General features: G+C 51.3%; 1 protein-coding gene across 15 annotated transcripts in view; it reads left to right on the top strand.

The window, feature by feature from the left end:
• Positions 1 to 16,094, top strand: part of tns1b (tensin 1b) — a 939,527-nt gene that overhangs the window by 610,679 nt on the left and 312,754 nt on the right. The gene's annotated exons all lie outside the window — the stretch shown is intronic.

The raw sequence follows: 16,094 nt of genomic DNA, 5'->3' as shown, positions 1-16,094 counted from the left end.
CTGGTGAACGGTCTAGTGAACGGTCTAGGGAACGGTCTAGTGAACGGTCTGGTGAAGGTCTGATGAACAGTCTAGTGAACGGTCTAGTGAAGGTCTAGTGAAAGGTCTGGTGAACGGTCTAGTGAACGGTCTGGTGAAGGTCTGGTGAACGGTCTAGTGAACGGTCTAGTGAAAGGTCTCATGAACGGTCTGGTGAACAGTCTAGTGAAGGTCTGGTGAACGGTCTAGTGAACGGTCTAGGGAACGGTCTAGTGAACCGTCTGGTGAAGGTCTGATGAACAGTCTCGTGAACGGTCTAGTGAAGGTCTGGTGAACGGTCTAGTGAACGGACTAGTGAACAGTCTGGTGAACGGTCTAGTGAAGGTCTGGTGAATGGTATAGTGAAGGTCTAGTGAACGGTCTGGTGAACGGTCTAGTGAAGGTCTGGTGAACGGTCTAGTGAAAGGTCTAGTGAACGGTCTGGTGAACGATCTAGTGAAGGTCTGGTGAACGGTCTCGTGAACGGTCTGGTGAAGGTCTGGTGAATGGTCTAGTGAAAGTCTAGTGAACGGACGAGTGAAGGTCTGGTGAACAGTCTAGTGAACGGTCTAGTGAACGGTCGAGTGAAGGTCTGGTGAACGGTCTAGTGAAGGTCTAGTGAACGGTCTGGTGAACGGTCTAGTGAAGGTCTGGTGAACGGTCTCGTGAACGGTCTGGTGAAGGTCTGGTGAATGGTCTAGTGAAAGTCTAGTGAACGGACGAGTGAAGGTCTGGTGAACGGTCTAGTGAACGGTCTACTGAAAGGTCTAGTGAACGGTCTGGTGAACGATCTAGTGAAGGTTTGGTGAACGGTCTCGTGAAGGTCTGGTGAACAGTCTAGTGAACGGTCTAGTGAAGGTCTGGTGAATGGTCTGGTGAAGGTCTAGTGAACGGTCTGGTGAACCGTCTGGTGAACGGTCTAGTGAACGGTCCAGTGAATGGTCAGGTGAACGGTCTAGTGAAGGTCTGGTGAACGGTCTAGTGAACGGTCTAGGGAACGATCTAGTGAACGGTCTGGTGAAGGACTGGTGAACGGTCTAGTGAACGGTCTAGTGAAAGGTCTCGTGAACGGTCTGGTGAACGGTCTAGTGAAGGTCTAGTGAACGGTCGAGTGAAGGTCTGGTGAACGGTCTAGTGAACGGTCGAGTGAAGGTCTAGTGAAAGGTCTAGTGAACGGTCTGGTGAACGGTCTAGTGAAGGCCTGGTAAACGGTCTAGTGAACGGTCTAGTGAAGGTCGAGTGAAAGGTCTCGTGAACGGTCAGGTGAACGGTCTAGTGAAGGTCTGGTGAACGGTCTAGTGAACGGTCTAGGGAACGATCTAGTGAACGGTCTGGTGAAGGACTGGTGAACGGTCTAGTGAACGGTCTAGTGAAAGGTCTCGTGAACGGTCTGGTGAACGGTCTAGTGAAGGTCTAGTGAACGGTCGAGTGAAGGTCTGGTGAACGGTCTAGTGAACGGTCGAGTGAAGGTCTGGTGAACGGTCTAGTGAACGGTCGAGTGAAGGTCTAGTGAAAGGTCTAGTGAACGGTCTGGTGAACGGTCTAGTGAAGGCCTGGTAAACGGTCTAGTGAACGGTCTAGTGAAGGTCGAGTGAAAGGTCTCGTGAACGGTCAGGTGAACGGTCTAGTGAAGGTCTGGTGAACGGTCTAGTGAACGGTCTAGGGAACGGTCTCGTGAACGGTCTGGTGAAGGTCTGGTGAACGGTCTAGTCAACGGTCTCGTGAACGGTCTGGTGAACGGTCTAGTGAAGATCTGGTGAACGGTCTAGTGAACGGTCTAGGGAACGGTCTAGTGAACGGTCTGGTGAAGGTCTGATGAACAGTCTAGTGAACGGTCTAGTGAAGGTCTAGTGAAAGGTCTGGTTAACGGTCTAGTGAACGGTCTGGTGAAGGTCTGGTGAACGGTCTAGTGAACGGTCTAGTGAAAGGTCTCGTGAACGGTCTGGTGAACGTCTAGTGAAGGTCTGGTGAACGGTCTAGTGAACGGTCTAGGGAACGGTCTAGTGAACGGTCTGGTGAAGGTCTGATGAACAGTCTAGTGAACGGTCTAGTGAAGGTCTGGTGAACGGTCTAGTGAACGGACTAGTGAACAGTCTGGTGAAGGTCTTGTGAACGATGTGGTGAACGGTCTAGTGAAGGTCTGGTGAATGGTATAGTGAAGGTCTAGTGAACGGTCTGGTGAACGGTCTAGTGAAGGTCTGGTGAACGGTCTAGTGAATGGTCTGGTGAAGGTCTGGTGAACGGTCTAGTGAAAGTCTAGTGAACGGTCTAGTGAATGGTCTAGGGAACGGTCTAGTGAACGGTCTGGTGAAGGTCTGGTGAACGGTCTAGTCAACGGTCTCGTGAACGGTCTGGTGAACGGTCTAGTGAAGGTCTGGTGAACGGTCTAGTGAACGGTCTAGGGAACGGTCTAGTGAACGGTCTGGTGAAGGTCTGATGAACAGTCTAGTGAACGGTCTAGTGAAGGTCTAGTGAAAGGTCTGGTGAACGGTCTAGTGAACGGTCTGGTGAAGGTCTGGTGAACGGTCTCGTGAAAGGTCTCGTGAACGGTCTGGTGAACGGTCTAGTGAAGGTCTGGTGACCGGTCTAGTGAACGGTCTAGGGAACGGTCTAGTGAACGGTCTGGTGAAGGTCTGATGAACAGTCTAGTGAACGGTCTAGTGAAGGTCTGGTGAACGGTCTAGTGAACGGACTAGTGAACAGTCTGGTGAAGGTCTTGTGAACGATGTGGTGAACGGTCTAGTGAAGGTCTGGTGAATGGTATAGTGAAGGTCTAGTGAACGGTCTGGTGAACGGTCTAGTGAAGGTCTGGTGAACGGTCTAGTGAATGGTCTGGTGAAGGTCTGGTGAACGGTCGAGTGAAAGTCTAGTGAACGGTCGAGTGAAGGTCTGGTGAACGGTCTAGTGAAGGTCTAGTGAACGGTCTGGTGAACGGTTTAGTGAAGGTCTGATGAATGGTCTCGTGAACGGTCTGGTGAAGGTCTGGTGAACGGTCTAGTGAATGGTCTGGTGAAGGTCTGGTGAACGGTCTAGTGAAAGTCTAGTGAACGGTCGAGTGAAGGTCTGGTGAACGGTCTAGTGAACGGTCTAGTGAAAGGTCTAGTGAACGGTCTGGTGAACGATCTAGTGAAGGTCTGGTGAACGGTCTAGTGAAGGTCTGGTGAACGGTCTAGTGAACGGTCTAGTGAAGGTCTGGTGAAAGGTCTCGTGAACGATCAGGTGAACGGTCTAGTGAAGGTCTGGTGAACGGTCTAGTGAACGGTCTAGGGAACGGTCTAGTGAACGGTCTGGTGAAGGTCTGGTGAACGGTCTAGTGAACGGTCTCGTGAACGGTCTGGTGAACGGTCTAATGAAGGTCTGGTGAACGGTCTAGTGAAGGTCTGGTGAACGGTCTAGTGAAAGGTCTAGTGAACGGTCTGGTGAACGATCTAGTGAAGGTTTGGTGAACGGTCTAGTGAAGGTCTGGTGAACAGTCTAGTGAACGGTCTAGTGAAAGTCTAGTGAACGGTCGAGTGAAGGTCTGGTGAACGGTCTAGTGAACGGTCTAGTGAAAGGTCTAGTGAACGGTCTGGTGAACGATCAAGTGAAGGTTTGGTGAACGGTCTCGTGAAGGTCTGGTGAACAGTCTAGTGAACGGTCTAGTGAAGGTCTGGTGAATGGTCTGGTGAAGGTCTAGTGAACGGTCTGGTGAACGGTCTGGTGAACGGTCTAGTGAACGGTCCAGTGAATGGTCAGGTGAACGGTCTAGTGAAGGTCTGGTGAATGGTCTAGTGAACGGTCTAGGGAACGGACTAGTGAACGGTCTGGTGAAGGACTGATGAACGGTCTAGTGAACGGTCTAGTGAAAGGTCTCGTGAACGGTCTGGTGAACGGTCTAGTGAAGGTCTAGTGAACGGTCGAGTGAAGGTCTGATGAACGGTCTAGTGAACGGTCGAGTGAAGGTCTGGTGAACGGTCTAGTGAACGGTCTCGTGAACGGTCTGGTGAACGGTCTAGTGAAGGTCTGGTGAACGGTCTAGTGAACGGTCTAGGGAACGGTCCAGTGAATGGTCTGGTGAAGGTCTGATGAACAGTCTAGTGAACGGTCTAGTGAAGGTCCAGTGAAAGGTCTGGTGAACGGTCTAGTGAACGGCCTGGTGAAGGTCTGGTGAACGGTCTAGTGAACGGTCTAGTGAAAGGTCTCGTGAACGGTCTGGTGAACAGTCTAGTGAAGGTCTGGTGAACGGTCTAGTGAACGGTCTGGGGAACGGTCTAGTGAACCGTCTGGTGAAGGTCTGATGAACAGTCTAGTGAACGGTCTAGTGAAGGTCTGGTGAACGGTCTAGTGAACGGACTAGAGAACAGTCTGGTGAACGGTCTAGTGAAGGTCTGGTGAATGGTATAGTGAAGGTCTAGTGAACGGTCTGGTGAACGGTCTAGTGAAGGTCTGGTGAACGGTCTAGTGAAAGGTCTAGTGAACGGTCTGGTGAACGATCTAGTGAAGGTTTGGTGAACGGTCTAGTGAAGGTCTGGTTAACAGTCTAGTGAACGGTCTAGTGAAGGTCTGGTGAAGGTCTGGTGAACGGTCTAGTGAAGGTCTAGTGAACGGTCGAGTGAAGGTCTGGTGAACGGTCTAGTGAACGGTCGAGTGAAGGTCTGGTGAACGGTCTAGTGAACGGTCTAGGGAACGGTCTAGTGAAAGTTGTGGTGAAGGTCTGGTGAACAGTCTAGTGAACGGTCTAGTGAAGGTCTGGTGAACGGTCTAGTGAACGGTCTAATGAACGGACTAGTGAACGGTCTGGTGAACAGTCTAGTGAAGGTCTGGTGAATGGTCTAGTGAACGGTCTAGTGAAAGGTCTCGTGAACGGTCTGGTGAACAGTCTAGTGAAGGTCTGGTGAACGGTCTAGTGAACGGTCTAGGGAACGGTCTAGTGAACCGTCTGGTGAAGGTCTGGTCAACATTCTAGTGAACGGTCTAGTGAAGGTCTGGTGAACGGTCTGGTGAACGGTCCAGTGAAGGTCTGGTGAACGGTCTAGTGAACGGTCTAGTGAAGGTCTGGTGAAAGGTCTCGTGAACGATCAGGTGAACAGTCTAGTGAAGGTCTGGTGAACGGTCTCGTGAACGGTCTAGGGAACGGTCTAGTGAACGGTCTGGTGAAGGTCTGGTGAACGGTCTAGTGAACGGTCTCGTGAACGGTCTGGTGAACGGTCTAGTGAAGGTCTGGTGAACGGTCTAGTGAACGGTCTAGGGAACGGTCTAGTGAACGGTCTGGTGAAGGTCTGATGAACAGTCTAGTGAACGGTCTAGTGAAGGTCCAGTGTAAGGTCTGGTGAATGGTCTAGTGAACGGTCTGGTGAAGGTCTGGTGAACTGTCTAGTGAACGGTCTGGTGAAGGTCTGGTGAACGGTCTAGTGAACGGTCTAGTGAAAGGTCTCCTGAACGGTCTGGTGAACAGTCTAGTGAAGGTCTGGTGAACGGTCTAGTGAACGGTCTAGGGAACGGTCTAGTGAACCGTCTGGTGAAGGTCTGATGAACAGTCTAGTGAACGGTCTAGTGAAGGTCTGGTGAACGGTCTAGTGAACGGACTAGTGAACAGTCTGGTGAAGGTCTTGTGAACGATGTGGTGAACGGTCTAGTGAAGGTCTGGTGAATGGTATAGTGAAGGTCTAGTGAACGGTCTGGTGAACGGTCTAGTGAAGGTCTGGTGAACGGTCTAGTGAACGGTCTGGTGAACGGTGTAGTGAAAGTCTAGTGAACGGTCGAGTGAAGGTCTGGGGAACGGTCTAGTGAAGGTCTAGTGAACGGTCTGGTGAACGGTCTAGTGAAGGTCTGGTGAACGGTCTCGTGAACGGTCTGGTGAAGGTCTGGTGAACGGTCTAGTGAAAGTCTAGTGAACGGTCGAGTGAAGGTCTGGTGAACGGTCTAGTGAACGGTCTAGTGAAAGGTCTAGTGAACGGTCTGGTGAACGATCTAGTGAAGGTTTGGTGAACGGTCTAGTGAAGGTCTGGTGAACAGTCTAGTGAACGGTCTAGTGAAGGTCTGGTGAATGGTCTGGTGAAGGTCTAGTGAACGGTCTGGTGAACGGTCTGGTGAACGGTCTAGTGAACGGTCCAGTGAATGGTCTGGTGAAGGTCTGGTGAACGGTCTGGTGAAAGTCTGGTGAACGGTCTCGTGAACAGTCTCGTGAACGGTCTGGTGAACGGTCTGGTGAACGGTCTGGTGAACAGTCTAGTGAACGGTCTAGTGAAGATCTGGTGAAAGGTCTAGTGAACGGTCATGTGAAAGGTCTCATGAATGGTCTAGTGAACGGTCTCGTGAACGGTCTCGTGAACAGTCTTGTGAAGGTCTAGTGAAGGTCTGGTGAACGGTGTAGTGAAGGTCTCGTGAAGGTCTGGTGAACGGTCTAGTGACCGGTTTAGTGAAGTTCTGGTGAATGGTCTAGTGAACGGTCTAATGAATGGACTAGTGAACGGTCTAGTGAACGGTCTGGTGAACGATCAGGTGAACGGTCTAGTGAAGGTCTGGTGAACGGTCTAGTGAACAGTCTAGGGAACGGTCTAGTGAACGGTCTGGTGAAGGTCTGGTGAACGGTCTCGTGAACGGTCTAGTGAAGGTCTAGTGAAGGTCTCGTGAACGGTCTTGTGAAGGTCTGGTGAACAGGCTACTGAAGGTCTGGTGAACGGTCTAGTGAACGGTCTGGTGAAGGTCTGGTGAACGGTCTAGTGAAGGTCTAGTGAACGGTCGAGTGAAGGTTTGGTGAACGGTCTAGTGAAGGTCTAGTGAAAGGTCTCGTGAACGGTCTGGTGAACGGTCCAGTGAAGGTCTGGTGAACGGTCTAGTGAACGGTGTAGGGAACGGTCTAGTGAACGGTCTGGTGAAAGGTCTCGTGAACGGTCTGGTGAACGGTCTAGTGAAGGTCTGGTGAACGGTCTAGGGAACGGTCTAGTGAAAGGTCTGGTGAAGGTCTGGTGAACGGTCTAGTGAACGGTCTAATGAACGGACTAGTGAACGGTCTGGTGAACAGTCTAGTGAAGGTCTGGTGAACGGTCTAGTGAACGGTCTAGGGAACGGTCTAGTGAACCGTCTGGTGAAGGTCTGATGAACAGTCTAGTGAACGGTTTAGTGAAGGTCTGGTGAAGGTCTGGTGAACGGTCTAGTGAAGGTCTAGTGAACGGTCGAGTGAAGGTCTGGTGAACGGTCTAGTGAACGGTCGAGTGAAGGTCTGGTGAACGGTCTAGTGAACGGTCTAGGGAACGGTCTAGTGAAAGGTCTGGTGAAGGTCTGGTGAACAGTCTAGTGAACGGTCTAGTGAAGATCTGGTGAACGGTCTAGTGAACGGTCTAATGAACGGACGAGTGAACGGTCTGGTGAACAGTCTAGTGAAGGTCTGGTGAACGGTCTAGTGAACGGTCTAGGGAACGGTCTAGTGAACCGTCTGGTGAAGGTCTGATGAACAGTCTAGTGAACGGTCTAGTGAAGGTCTGGTGAAGGTCTGGTGAACAGTCTAGTGAAGGCCTGGTAAACGGTCTAGTGAACGGTCTAGTGAAGGTCTAGTGAAAGGTCTCGTGAACGGTCAGGTGAACGGTCTAGTGAAGGTCTGGTGAACGGTCTAGTGAACGGTCTAGGCAACGGTCTAGTGAACGGTCTGGTGAAGGTCTGGTGAACGGTCTAGTGAACGGTCGAGTGAATGTCTGGTGAACGGTCTAGTGAACGGTCGAGTGAAGGTCTAGTGAAAGGTCTAGTGAACGGTCTGGTGAACGGTCTAGTGAAGGCCTGGTAAACGGTCTAGTGAACGGTCTAGTGAAGGTCGAGTGAAAGGTCTCGTGAACGGTCAGGTGAACGGTCTAGTGAAGGTCTGGTGAACGGTCTAGTGAACGGTCTAGGGAACGGTCTCGTGAACGGTCTGGTGAAGGTCTGGTGAACGGTCTAGTCAACGGTCTGGTGAACGGTCTGGTGAACGGTCTAGTGAAGGTCTGGTGAACGGTCTAGTGAACGGTCTAGGGAACGGTCTAGTGAACGGTCTGGTGAAGGTCTGATAAACAGTCTAGTGAACGGTCTAGTGAAGGTCTAGTGAAAGGTCTGGTGAACGGTCTAGTGAACGGTCTGGTGAAGGTCTGGTGAACGGTCTGGTGAACGGTCTAGTGAAAGGTCTCGTGAACGGTCTGGTGAACGGTCTAGTGAAGGTCTGGTGAACGGTCTAGTGAACGGTCTAGGGAACGGTCTAGTGAACGGTCTGGTGAAGGTCTGATGAACAGTCTAGTGAATGGTCTAGTGAAGGTCTGGTGAACGGTCTAGTGAACGGACTAGTGAACAGTCTGGTGAAGGTCTTGTGAACGATGTGGTGAACGGTCTAGTGAAGGTCTGGTGAATGGTATAGTGAAGGTCTAGTGAACGGTCTGGTGAACGGTCTAGTGAAGGTCTGGTGAACGGTCTAGTGAAGGTCTGGTGAACGGTCGAGTGAAAGTCTAGTGAACGGTCGAGTGAAGGTCTCGTGAACGGTCTAGTGAAGGTCTAGTGAACGGTCTGGTGAACGGTCTAGTGAAGGTCTGATGAACGGTCTCGTGAACGGTCTGGTGAAGGTCTGGTGAACGGTCTAGTGAAAGTCTAGTGAACGGTCGAGTGAAGGTCTGGTGAACGGTCTAGTGAACGGTCTAGTGAAAGGTCTAGTGAACGGTCTGGTGAACGATCTAGTGAAGGTCTGGTGAACGGTCTAGTGAAGGTCTGGTGAACGGTCTAGTGAACGGTCTAGTGAAGGTCTGGTGAAAGGTCTCGTGAACGATCAGGTGAACGGTCTAGTGAAGGTCTGGTGAAGGTCTGGTGAACGGTCTAGTGAACGGTCTCGTGAACGGTCTGGTGAACGGTCAAGTGAAGGTCTGGTGAACGGTCTAGTGAACGGTCTAGGGAACGGTCCAGTGAACGGTCTGGTGAAGGTCTGATGAACAGTCTAGTGAACGGTCTAGTGAAGGTCCAGTGAAAGGTCTGGTGAACGGTCTAGTGAACGGTCTGGTGAAGGTCTGGTGAACGGTCTAGTGAACGGTCTAGTGAACGGTCTGGTGAAGGTCTGGTGAACGGTCTAGTGAACGGGCTAGTGAAAGGTCTCGTGAACGGTCTGGTGAACAGTCTAGTGAAGGTCTGGTGAACGGTCTAGTGAACGGTCTAGGGAACGGTCTAGTGAACCATCTGGTGAAGGTCTGATGAACAGTCTAGTGAACGGTCTAGTGAAGGTCTGGTGAACGGTCTAGTGAACTGACTAGTGAACAGTCTGGTGAAGGTCTTGTGAACGATGTGGTGAACGGTCTAGTGAAGGTCTGGTGAATGGTATAGTGAAGGTCTAGTGAACGGTCTGGTGAACGGTCTAGTGAAGGTCTGGTGAACGGTCTAGTGAACGGTCTGGTGAAGGTCTGGTGAACGGTCTAGTGAAAGTCTAGTGAACGGTCGAGTGAAGGTCTGGTGAACGGTCTAGTGAACGGTCTGGTGAACAGTCTAGTGAAGGCCTGGTAAACGGTCTAGTGAACGGTCTAGTGAAGGTCTAGTGAAAGGTCTCGTGAACGGTCAGGTGAACGGTCTAGTGAAGGTCTGGTGAACGGTCTAGTGAACGGTCTAGGCAACGGTCTAGTGAACGGTCTGGTGAAGGTCTGGTGAACGGTCTAGTGAACGGTCGAGTGAATGTCTGGTGAACGGTCTAGTGAACGGTCGAGTGAAGGTCTAGTGAAAGGTCTAGTGAACGGTCTGGTGAACGGTCTAGTGAAGGCCTGGTAAACGGTCTAGTGAACGGTCTAGTGAAGGTCGAGTGAAAGGTCTCGTGAACGGTCAGGTGAACGGTCTAGTGAAGGTCTGGTGAACGGTCTAGTGAACGGTCTAGGGAACGGTCTCGTGAACGGTCTGGTGAAGGTCTGGTGAACGGTCTAGTCAACTGTCTGGTGAACGGTCTGGTGAACGGTCTAGTGAAGGTCTGGTGAACGGTCTAGTGAATGGTCTAGGGAACGGTCTAGTGAACGGTCTGGTGAAGGTCTGATGAACAGTGTAGTGAACGGTCTAGTGAATGTCTAGTGAAAGGTCTGGTGAACGGTCTAGTGAACGGTCTGGTGAAGGTCTGGTGAACGGTCTAGTGAACGGTCTAGTGAAAGGTCTCGTGAACGGTCTGGTGAACGGTACAGTGAAGGTCTGGTGAACGGTCTAGTGAACGGTCTAGGGAACGGTCTAGTGAACGGTCTGGTGAAGGTCTGATGAACAGTCTAGTGAATGGTCTAGTGAAGGTCTGGTGAACGGTCTAGTGAACGGACTAGTGAACAGTCTGGTGAAGGTCTTGTGAACGATGTGGTGAACGGTCTAGTGAAGGTCTGGTGAATGGTATAGTGAAGGTCCAGTGAACGGTCTGGTGAACGGTCTAGTGAACGGTCTGGTGAACGGTCTAGTGAAGGTCTGATGAACGGTCTCGTGAACGGTCTGGTGAAGGTCTGGTGAACGGTCTAGTGAAAGTCTAGTGAACGGTCGAGTGAAGGTCTGGTGAACGGTCTAGTGAACGGTCTAGTGAAAGGTCTAGTGAACGGTCTGGTGAACGATCTAGTGAAGGTCTGGTGAACGGTCTAGTGAAGGTCTGGTGAACGGTCTAGTGAACGGTCTAGTGAAGGTCTGGTGAAAGGTCTCGTGAACGATCAGGTGAACGGTCTAGTGAACGGTCTCGGGAACGGTCTAGTGAACAGTCTGGTGAAGGTCTGGTGAACGGTCTAGTGAACGGTCTCGTGAACGGTCTGGTGAACGGTCTGGTGAAGGTCTGGTGAACGGTCTAGTGAACGGTCTAGGGAACGGTCTAGTGAACGGTCTGGTGAAGGTCTGATGAACAGTCTAGTGAACGGTCTAGTGAAGGTCCAGTGAAAGGTCTGGTGAACGGTCTAGTGAACGGTCTGGTGAAGGTCTGGTGAACGGTCTAGTGAACGGTCTAGTGAACGGTCTGGTGAAGGTCTGGTGAACGGTCTAGTGAACGGGCTAGTGAAAGGTCTCGTGAACGGTCTGGTGAACAGTCTAGTGAAGGTCTGGTGAACGGTCTAGTGAACGGTCTAGGGAACGGTCTAGTGAACCGTCTGGTGAAGGTCTGATGAACAGTCTAGTGAACGGTCTAGTGAAGGTCTGGTGAACGGTCTAGTGAACTGACTAGTGAACAGTCTGGTGAAGGTCTTGTGAACGATGTGGTGAACGGTCTAGTGAAGGTCTGGTGAATGGTATAGTGAAGGTCTAGTGAACGGTCTGGTGAACGGTCTAGTGAAGGTCTGGTGAACGGTCTAGTGAACGGTCTGGTGAAGGTCTGGTGAACGGTCTAGTGAAAGTCTAGTGAACGGTCGAGTGAAGGTCTGGTGAACGGTCTAGTGAACGGTCTGGTGAACGGTCTAGTGAAGGTCTGGTGAACGGTCTCGTGAACGGTCTGGTGAAGGGCTGGTGAACGGTCTAGTGAAAGTCTAGTGAACGGTCGAGTGAAGGTCTGGTGAACGGTCCAGTGAACGGTCCAGTGAAAGGTCTAGTGAACGGTCTAGTGAAGGTTTGGTGAACGGCCTACTGAAGGTCTGGTGAACAGTCTAGTGAACGGTCTAGTGAAGGTCTGGTGAATGGTCTGGTGAAGGTCTAGTGAACGGTCTGGTGAACGGTCTGGTGAACGGTCTAGTGAACGGTCCAGTGAATGGTCTGGTGAAGGTCTGGTGAACGGTCTGGTGAAGGTCTAGTGAACGGTCTCGTGAACAGTCTCGTGAACGTTCTGGTGAACGGTCTGTTGAACGGTCTGGTGAACAGTCTAGTGAACGGTCTAGTGAAGATCTGGTGAAAGGTCTAGTGAACGGTCATGTGAAAGGTCTCATGAATGGTCTAGTGAACGGTCTCGTGAACGGTCTCGTGAACAGTCTTGTGAAGGTCTAGTGAAGGTTTGGTGAACGGTGTAGTGAAGGTCTCGTGAAGGTCTGGTGAACGGTCTAGTGACCGGTTTAGTGAAGTTCTGGTGAATGGTCTAGTGAACGGTCTAATGAATGGACTAGTGAACGGTCTAGTGAACGGTCTGGTGAACGATCAGGTGAACGGTCTAGTGAAGGTCTGGTGAACGGTCTAGTGAACAGTCTAGGGAACGATCTAGTGAACGGTCTGGTGAAGGTCTGGTGAACGGTCTCGTGAACGGTCTAGTGAAGGTCTAGTGAAGGTCTAGTGAACGGTCTAGTGAAGGTCTGGTGAATGGTCTAGTGAAGGTCTAGTGAACGGTCGAGTGAAGGTTTGGTGAACGGTCTAGTGAAGGTCTAGTGAAAGGTCTCGTGAACGGTCTGGTGAACGGTCTAGTGAAGGTCTGGTGAACGGTCTAGTGAACGGTGTAGGGAACGGTCTAGTGAACGGTCTGGTGAAGGTCTGGTGAAAGGTCTCGTGAACGGTCTGGTGAACGGTCTAGTGAAGGTCTGGTGAACGGTCTGGGGAACGGTCTAGTGAAAGGTCTGGTGAAGGTCTGGTGAACAGTCCAGTGAACGGTCTAGTGAAGGTCTGGTGAACGGTCTAGTGACCGGTTTAGTGAAGTTCTGGTGAACGGTCTAGTGAACGGTCTAATGAACGGACTAGTGAACAGTCTAGTGAAGGTCTGGTGAAGGTCTTGTGAACGGTGCGGTGAACGGTCTAGTGAACAGTCTAATGAAGGTCTGGTGAATGGTCTAGTGAAGGTCTAGTGAACAGTCTGGTGAAGGTCTGGTGAACGGTCTAGTGAACGGTCTGGTGAACGCTCTTGTGAACGGTCTAGTGAACGGTCTAGTGAAGGTCTGGTGAATGGTCTTGTGAAGGTCTGATGAACAGTCTAGTGAAGGTCTGGTGAACGGTCTAGTGAAGGTCTGGTGAACGGTCTAGTGACCGGTTTCGTGAAGTTCTGGTGAACGGTCTAGTGAACGGTCTAGTGAAGGTCTGGTGAATGGTCTGGTGAAGGTCTAGTGAACGGTCTGGTGAACGGTCTGGTGAACGGTCTAGTGAACGGTCCAGTGAATGGTCTGGTGAAGGTCTGGTGAACGGTCTGGTGAAGGTCTAGTGAACGGTCTGGTGAACAGTCTCGTGAACGGTCTGGTGAACGGTCTGGTGAATGGTCTGGTGAACAGTCTAGTGAACGGTCTAGTGAAGATCTGGTGAAAGGTCTAGTGAACGGTCTAGTGAAGCTCTGGTGAACGGTCTAGTGAATGGTCCAGTGAAAAGTCTAGTGAAGGTCTGGTGAACGGTCTAGTGAACGGTCATGTGAACGGTCTCATGAATGGTCTAGTGAACGGTCTCGTGTACGGTCTCGTGAACGGTCTTGTGAAGGTCTAGTGAAGGTCTGGTGAACGGTGTAGTGAAGGTCTCGTGAAGGTCTGGTGAACGGTCTAGTGACCGGTTTAGTGAAGGTCGAGTGAAAGGTCTCGTGAACGGTCAGGTGAACGGTCTAGTGAAGGTCTGGTGAACGGTCTAGTGAACGGTCTAGGGAACGTTCTAGTGAACGGTCTGGTGAAGGTCTGGTGAACGGTCTAGTCAACGGTCTCGTGAACGGTCTGGTGAACGGTCTCGTGAAGGTCTGGTGAACGGTCTAGTGAACGGTCTAGGGAACGGTCTAGTGAACGTTCTGGTGAAGGTCTGATGAACAGTCTAGTGAACGGTCTAGTGAAGGTCTAGTGAAAGGTCTGGTGAACGGTCTAGTGAACTGTCTGGTGAAGGTCTGGTGAACGGTCTAGTGAACGGTCTAGTGAAAGGTCTCGTGAACGGTCTGGTGAACGGTCTAGTGAAGGTCTGGTGAATGGTATAGTGAAGGTCTAGTGAACGGTCTGGTGAACGGTCTAGTGAAGGTCTGGTGAACGGTCTAGTGAACGGTCTGGTGAAGGTCTGGTGAACGGTCTAGTGAAAGTCTAGTGAACGGTCGAGTGAAGGTCTGGTGAACGGTCTAGTGAACGGTCTGGTGAACAGTCTAGTGAAGGCCTGGTAAACGGTCTAGTGAACGGTCTAGTGAAGGTCTAGTGAAAGGTCTCGTGAACGGTCAGGTGAACGGTCTAGTGAAGGTCTGGTGAACGGTCTAGTGAACGGTCTAGGCAACGGTCTAGTGAACGGTCTGGTGAAGGTCTGGTGAACGGTCTAGTGAACGGTCGAGTGAATGTCTGGTGAACGGTCTAGTGAACGGTCGAGTGAAGGTCTAGTGAAAGGTCTAGTGAACGGTCTGGTGAACGGTCTAGTGAAGGCCTGGTAAACGGTCTAGTGAACGGTCTAGTGAAGGTCGAGTGAAAGGTCTCGTGAACGGTCAGGTGAACGGTCTAGTGAAGGTCTGGTGAACGGTCTAGTGAACGGTCTAGGGAACGGTCTCGTGAACGGTCTGGTGAAGGTCTGGTGAACGGTCTAGTCAACTGTCTGGTGAACGGTCTGGTGAACGGTCTAGTGAAGGTCTGGTGAACGGTCTAGTGAATGGTCTAGGGAACGGTCTAGTGAACGGTCTGGTGAAGGTCTGATGAACAGTGTAGTGAACGGTCTAGTGAATGTCTAGTGAAAGGTCTGGTGAACGGTCTAGTGAACGGTCTGGTGAAGGTCTGGTGAACGGTCTAGTGAACGGTCTAGTGAAAGGTCTCGTGAACGGTCTGGTGAACGGTACAGTGAAGGTCTGGTGAACGGTCTAGTGAACGGTCTAGGGAACGGTCTAGTGAACGGTCTGGTGAAGGTCTGATGAACAGTCTAGTGAATGGTCTAGTGAAGGTCTGGTGAACGGTCTAGTGAACGGACTAGTGAACAGTCTGGTGAAGGTCTTGTGAACGATGTGGTGAACGGTCTAGTGAAGGTCTGGTGAATGGTATAGTGAAGGTCCAGTGAACGGTCTGGTGAACGGTCTAGTGAACGGTCTGGTGAACGGTCTAGTGAAGGTCTGATGAACGGTCTCGTGAACGGTCTGGTGAAGGTCTGGTGAACGGTCTAGTGAAAGTCTAGTGAACGGTCGAGTGAAGGTCTGGTGAACGGTCTAGTGAACGGTCTAGTGAAAGGTCTAGTGAACGGTCTGGTGAACGATCTAGTGAAGGTCTGGTGAACGGTCTAGTGAAGGTCTGGTGAACGGTCTAGTGAACGGTCTAGTGAAGGTCTGGTGAAAGGTCTCGTGAACGATCAGGTGAACGGTCTAGTGAACGGTCTCGGGAACGGTCTAGTGAACAGTCTGGTGAAGGTCTGGTGAACGGTCTAGTGAACGGTCTCGTGAACGGTCTGGTGAACGGTCTGGTGAAGGTCTGGTGAACGGTCTAGTGAACGGTCTAGGGAACGGTCTAGTGAACGGTCTGGTGAAGGTCTGATGAACAGTCTAGTGAACGGTCTAGTGAAGGTCCAGTGAAAGGTCTGGTGAACGGTCTAGTGAACGGTCTGGTGAAGGTCTGGTGAACGGTCTAGTGAACGGTCTAGTGAACGGTCTGGTGAAGGTCTGGTGAACGGTCTAGTGAACGGGCTAGTGAAAGGTCTCGTGAACGGTCTGGTGAACAGTCTAGTGAAGGTCTGGTGAACGGTCTAGTGAACGGTCTAGGGAACGGTCTAGTGAACCGTCTGGTGAAGGTCTGATGAACAGTCTAGTGAACGGTCTAGTGAAGGTCTGGTGAACGGTCTAGTGAACTGACTAGTGAACAGTCTGGTGAAGGTCTTGTGAACGATGTGGTGAACGGTCTAGTGAAGGTCTGGTGAATGGTATAGTGAAGGTCTAGTGAACGGTCTGGTGAACGGTCTAGTGAAGGTCTGGTGAACGGTCTAGTGAACGGTCTGGTGAAGGTCTGGTGAACGGTCTAGTGAAAGTCTAGTGAACGGTCGAGTGAAGGTCTGGTGAACGGTCTAGTGAACGGTCTGGTGAACGGTCTAGTGAAGGTCTGGTGAACGGTCTCGTGAACGGTCTGGTGAAGGGCTGGTGAACGGTCTAGTGAAAGTCTAGTGAACGGTCGAGTGAAGGTCTGGTGAACGGTCCAGTGAACGGTCCAGTGAAAGGTCTAGTGAACGGTCTAGTGAAGGTTTGGTGAACGGCCTACTGAAGGTCTGGTGAACAGTCTAGTGAACGGTCTAGTGAAGGTCTGGTGAATGGTCTGGTGAAGGTCTAGTGAACGGTCTGGTGAACGGTCTGG

This window comes from Heterodontus francisci, chromosome 7 (genome assembly GCF_036365525.1).
Source record: "Heterodontus francisci isolate sHetFra1 chromosome 7, sHetFra1.hap1, whole genome shotgun sequence".
In the NCBI taxonomy this organism is placed as follows: domain Eukaryota; kingdom Metazoa; phylum Chordata; class Chondrichthyes; order Heterodontiformes; family Heterodontidae; genus Heterodontus; species Heterodontus francisci.
Note: the sequence above shows the minus strand (reverse complement) of the source record. Positions and strands in the feature narration are given on the sequence as shown.